Source organism: Bison bison, unplaced genomic scaffold (assembly GCF_000754665.1).
Source record: "Bison bison bison isolate TAMUID 2011002044 unplaced genomic scaffold, Bison_UMD1.0 scf7180017864371, whole genome shotgun sequence".
NCBI classification, from domain to species: Eukaryota; Metazoa; Chordata; class Mammalia; order Artiodactyla; family Bovidae; genus Bison; species Bison bison.
This window is the reverse complement of record NW_011494943.1, coordinates 7425622-7430958: the sequence shown is the minus strand read 5'-3', so window position 1 is coordinate 7430958 and position 5337 is coordinate 7425622. Positions and strand designations below refer to the sequence as shown.

The following is a 5337-nucleotide window of genomic DNA, read 5'->3' as shown; positions in this document are numbered from 1 at the left end:
GGCTTCCTCCAGCCCATCCTGCCTGAGGGGCCAAAGGTGAAGGCCCAGGCCAAGTCAGTGAGTCAGAGCACATTATGCCCCAGACTTTCTTCCCCTAGTGCCTCATAGGTGGGCACGAGGGAGCCAGCACCTCTTGAGAAAGAGCTCAGAGACAGCCTGGGCCAACCCAGCCTCAACCTGTTCACCGAGGCGGGGCTGCCGGCAGCCCGGGGCCTGCGCCAGGCCTTAAGCTCTTGTTGCCACCGCTCCGTCCCTGATCTCTGCCTGGCAGGTTCGCCCGGTGTGGGCTGCGGTCACCCCTGGCCCTGCCACTGCAGCGTAGCGTCCTTAGAGCCGCCTGGAAGGTCATCTGCCGGGCCCTCTGCGCCGCCCTTGGCTCCCTGCCCTCTCTGGCACATGGCCTTTGCTCAAGGAGGGGAGCCCCCCTCCTGCCCAGCCCTTCCTTCTTGGGCAGCTCTGGTCGTTAGAGGATGGGACCTCCTGGTGGCCTCATAAGCCCCACCTGTGGTCACTTAGGCCACTTCTGTCCCCCATCCACTTCGTGGTCCTTTGGGGCCTGGACGGTGGCTGGCACAGGTATCTCCTCCACAGGGTTCCTGCTCCCATCTGGCCAGCCGGCCCTGTAGCACAGCATTTGAATCATTCTGGGTTTGATGCTGCCAGCCTCCTCCCTGCTTTTGTGACTTGGAGTCAGTTTGTCTCTCTGGGTCTGTTCCTCCCCTCATTTTACATGGAGACGGGGTGCCCGCCTTGAGGCTGTCAGGAGGGAGGGTTGAGCCCAGCGCCGGGCTCCGGGAGTGCCCGGGGCACGTGGTTCTGCTCTGGGCAGGGAGAGGCCGGACGGCCTCTGGGGCAGTCACAGCCCCCTCGCCGCGCACGCCACCAGTGGCCTTCTTCCAGCACCTTTGGGGAGTGTCATTTGTGTCCTTCATGCCAGGATGTCTGTGGTGTGTGAGATGAAGGAAGGTGGTGGGCGGCCGGCTGGAGGCAGGGAGCTGTGTTGTAAGTGATGATGGGGGTGGCAGGCAGGTGGAGATGGCTCCGTGGAGGACTGGATGGTTTTCTGTCAGAGAGCGAAGCTCCTGGAGTCAGAGCCCCCCAGCTTCTCCCACGCCCCAGCCCAGGGTCCGCATCTTTCTACAGAGGAGATCAGGAGCCCAGTCTTCCAATGTCCTAGGAGGCATAGGATTCTAGAATGCCATGCGTCATCCCCTTCTGCCTCCTTTCTTTTGTACTTGGGGACCCTGAGACCAGAGAGAGGAAGGGACCTCTCCACGGTCACACTGTGCCTCCCTAGGCGCCTGTTCTGGGAAGCCTGCTCTTTGCAGACAAGATCAGGAGCCGCGCACCGAGGGCCTGGCCCGTGTGACAGGCTCAGCACAGGACTGGGGCTGCGGAGACCAGTCCCACCCACACGTGGGAATCTGGAGCACAGCGTCTTCACTCACCGGGCCACGCCTGCCCTTTGAGAACCTCCTGTGACTTGTCACCAAAGGGCAGATCTCACGAGTCTTTCTGTGTCAAGTTCACAAGGACCCCTTTCCTCAGGTCACGCCGGGCAGACCACCTCCCGCTGACCTGGGGAGCAGGCATGCACAGGAGCGTTGTCCCGGGCCCCTGGCCCCTGGGCGTCCCACTCCCCGGGTTTCCTGGAGGATGGGAGCCTGCCCGCCTGGCCTGTCCCAGTGGGCTGACCGGAGCCCTTAGGGAACATGCACCAGGCTCCAGAACTGGGCTGCTCTCGCCTCCCTTCTTTAGCTGCACTTGGCCTGGCTTTCTCAGCTGATTGGCCCAGGGCCTGCATTGCCTAATGGAGCCATCAGAGACACTCCTTCAGAGAGGAAGCAGGGAGCGCGAGCTGGCAGGGGGCTTTTCCACTTGTGCCCCCATGCGTAAAGGCTCAGGAGGGATTGCAGAGGGGGTGGGTCCGCTTCTGAGCGAGAGGTTGCTTGGAGACCCTGGTCAGTTGGGGTGCGGAGGGGGTGCAGGTGTGATCCCCAAAGCAGGGAGGAGGAAGGTGGAGTGGAGGCTGAACTGTGCAGGAAAGGTGGGGCCTGTTGGCCCTCCAGGGCTTAGGAAGTCAGAAAGCTGCAGACTCATGCCCGGGGGGCCCGGGCCCCCCTCTGGGAAGAGCGTCCGTCCACGCCCGCTGCAGGCCACAGGCTCTCACAGCCGGGGCCTGTGGGGACCGGAATCTGCCAGCTGTGCCTGGGTCGGCCCCGGCTGTGCCTGTGGGGTCCCGTCTGCACCGGGGACAGGAGTGGATCTGCCCCGAAGACCAAAGCCCCCTTTGCTCTCCAGTTGCTATTTCATCCTTTCCAGCTTGGCCTTGAGTGAAAGGAGCCTTAGTGGGGCCCGTGGGGGAGTTGGAGGGGCCTTGTACTCCTAGAGGGTGGAGGCACATTCCAGCAGGTCCCGGGCGGGCTTCCCAGCATGCTATTTAAAGCAAGGCCAAGGGTGCCTGACGCCGGGTGCCCGATATAACCAGCCGTCGTCAGGTGACCGTGTGGCCATGGCCCAGCCGTCGCTCAGCAGGGAGCCCTCAGCGTTCCCAGCTGTGGCCACAGGAGAGGGGCCCTCCCAGGAGGTCTGCCTCTTGTCCCCTTAACCTTCCTCCCAGGTTTGGAGGGAGATGGTCAGGGAAGCCCTGTGGGCCTATCTGTATGTTTTGCTAGTCTTCCTAGCTGAGGTCCGCCACACTCCTTCCCAGACTGTACTTCCTGCCTGTGAACCAGGGAAGCTAGAGTATCTCCCAGCCCCATGCCCGGTAGCACCTCGGTTAGGAGCAGCCAGAACAAGTGGTGGCTTTCCCTGGCTCTCGGCCCGCATAGCCCTTCATGGCCCTGCCCCAGCCAAAGGGGCAGCCTGCAGAGCGGGGAGATGAGCCAGGCTGAGGGAAGGCTAGCAGAGCTGGAGGGACTAGGACACGTGCCTTTGGGTGGCATCCCCTGGCACAGAGGGCCTTGCGACTGAGCAGGCAGGCATCCTGCAGGCCAGACAACTGCCACCTGGTACTGAAGCGGCCCTGTTTCCTTCTTGCCAAACTGACGCTCCAAGTCCAGGCACAGCTGCCTGGGGAGAACCCAGCCTGCGGGTGTTTGGTGACTGATATGGGCGTGTTGGTGCCTCAAGGGTCCAAGGGCTTCTTGCCCTGCCTTGTTATTTTATCAAAGTGGGTTTCATCCACCCTTACTTGTTGGAGAAACAACCAGAATGAGGCATAATTAAAGGCCGTGGGTGTCTTAGCAGATTCCCGAGGCCTAAGGAGCGAGACAGAGATGCCCACTGTGCGCTGCGCTTCTGGCCTTAGCCCCACCTTGCGGTGGAAGGAAGACACTTGCGCCCTCGGCAGCCCGGGGTCTCCAGCCGCATAGCTCTGCTTGCTGCTGCTGACTCTTCCTGCAGGCCCAGGAGCTGGGCATCACCCTTGTGTCCCTGCTCAGGGACTTGTGTTTGGGGGGCTCCATCTACTTGTGTCCTCTGCGTCTGGGGACTCTAATCCCTGCCTGCCTGCCTGGGCCGTCTTGCAGTGGCTCACCGCTGCGTCCCTCCCTCGCTCGGGGTCTGTTCCCTCTCTCTCTCGTCACCGCCCGTCGCTGCAGGGCTTTTAAGCCTCCCCAGCCCGCAGCCCAGGCCCGTTCCTACAGCCTCAGCGGAGCCAGGAACACACAGGCTGGGCTTTGGTTCCCGCTTTAACCTGGGTGGTTGTTTCCAAGTAGATGTGGACTTGTTTGCCTTGGGGAGACATCTGGGGGGTGGGGGTGGCTGGGGAGGGAGCCTTTAATGCTGCTTGTGTGAGGACAGGGAGGCTGGAGCAGTGTGTGGGGGGTCCGCACTGTGGGCCCAGCAATGGGGCGGGGCAGTCCCCCCCAGCTTCACTTCCACCCCACCCTGGGGTTAGGGCCCTCAAGTGCTGGCCTGGTGCTCAGGGAGATTTGGGGGCTCCTGGAGATCTCAGTGGGCACCGGAAGGAGGACCTGGGCCTAGCCCCCCACCCCGAGTCAAGAACACCAAGCGTCCCCCAATAAGAGGTGGGAGCTGCTGCTCTTGTTCAGGATATCCACATCCTGGGTGGTTTGAACTGGGTGGGCCTCCTCAACTGGGAGAAAGCAGGTACTTGATCCTGGGGGAAAAGGGAGGCTCAGTGGGCAGGCAACTGCTCCCTCCCCGGCCAGGCCAGCCAAATCCCTCATTTAAGCCCCCTGAATAGAAAGAGCTTAAACTAACTTCTGTCGAATAAGCAGGCTCCCCAGGCCCCTCTGCCTGCTCAGCAAACAGAGGAAACCACCCTGTGCCAAGGGCTGTAGCCTCAGGCCAGGGCCCGTGCTGGGTCCCAGCGGGAGAGGGGAGAGCCCGGGCTCGAAGGGGCGCTGTCCGGAGACTGTGCCCAAGTGTGTCCCTCAAAAACCTCTTCTCCGTGTTCGTGGTGGATCCACCCTCGAGGCAGGGGACCCTGGTGGCGCCCTTCCCTCCCTCCCCCCTCCTCTGTGACCGGCCACTCACCTGCGAGTCAGGTGCGGCGGGGCGGCCGCAGGTGCAGGGCAGCCCAGGGGCCTCGAGTTTCTCCTCCCTGCCGCCCCCGGCCAGCCGGGCTTACACCTCTTCCTTCCTTTGCGGACGCGTCTTTCCTGACCCGCGGCTGCGCCCCGAGTGCCTCTGCTCAGCGCAGCGGAGCTCCTGGCTGTTGACAGCCAGCTGCTGTCTCGGCTTTTTTGTTGTTGGTCGTCCTGGAGATTCAAGTGTCACATTACTTGGGGCGGCCGCTCAAGTGGGGAGCCAGTGCCCCCGCTGTGCCCAGAGGGAATCCCTGCCGGGAGGGCGCCCTGCAGGCTTCCTGTGCCTGCTCCCTGCCCCGAGGTCTGCCGGCCCTCCTGTTCCTCCTCCTCTTCCTCTCCTCCCTCCTGGCGGGTGTGGGCTGGGCCTGGGCTGCGAGCTGATGAAAGAGGAGGGCGACTCGCACGTTCCCTGGCAAGGATGACCTCTGGGAGGCTCCACCTGAGCGGAGAAGTCGGGCGGGAGGGGGGCTTGCAGCTCTCCAACCCTTGGCACCCCGCGGCCCCCTCGGGGGGGGGACCCATGTCCTTCAGCCCCCACTCTGTCCTTCAGGCGACTCCCCAGTAGGGCCCCCTCCTCTCTTCTCCTGGGAAAGAAAGCCGGGGAGATGCCAGACCACCCAGGCCGTCAGCCCTCTGGGGCGGCATCTCGGGGAAGCTCGGGAGTCCCGAGTGACCGGGGAGTAGTCCAGGCTTAACCCATCCCTCGGGAGGTGGCCCCGGAGGAGAGAGGACACTGCTGCTCTTTTCTCGACAGGGTCTGCTGGGGCTGTCTCCACACTCC

At 63.3% G+C, this 5337-nt stretch overlaps 2 protein-coding genes across 4 annotated transcripts in view; one reads left to right on the top strand and one right to left on the bottom strand.

Moving 5' to 3' along the window:
• The window catches only part of SMIM5 (small integral membrane protein 5), a 7514-nt gene extending 2183 nt beyond the window's left edge, over positions 1 to 5331 (bottom strand). For both annotated transcript variants that reach the window (XM_010856173.1, XM_010856174.1), the window contains exon 1: positions 4504 to 5331. The gene's annotated coding sequence lies outside the window, so the exon portion shown is untranslated. The remainder of the gene's footprint in view (positions 1 to 4503) is intronic.
• Positions 1 to 5337, top strand: part of RECQL5 (RecQ protein-like 5) — a 30547-nt gene that overhangs the window by 19005 nt on the left and 6205 nt on the right. The gene's annotated exons all lie outside the window — the stretch shown is intronic.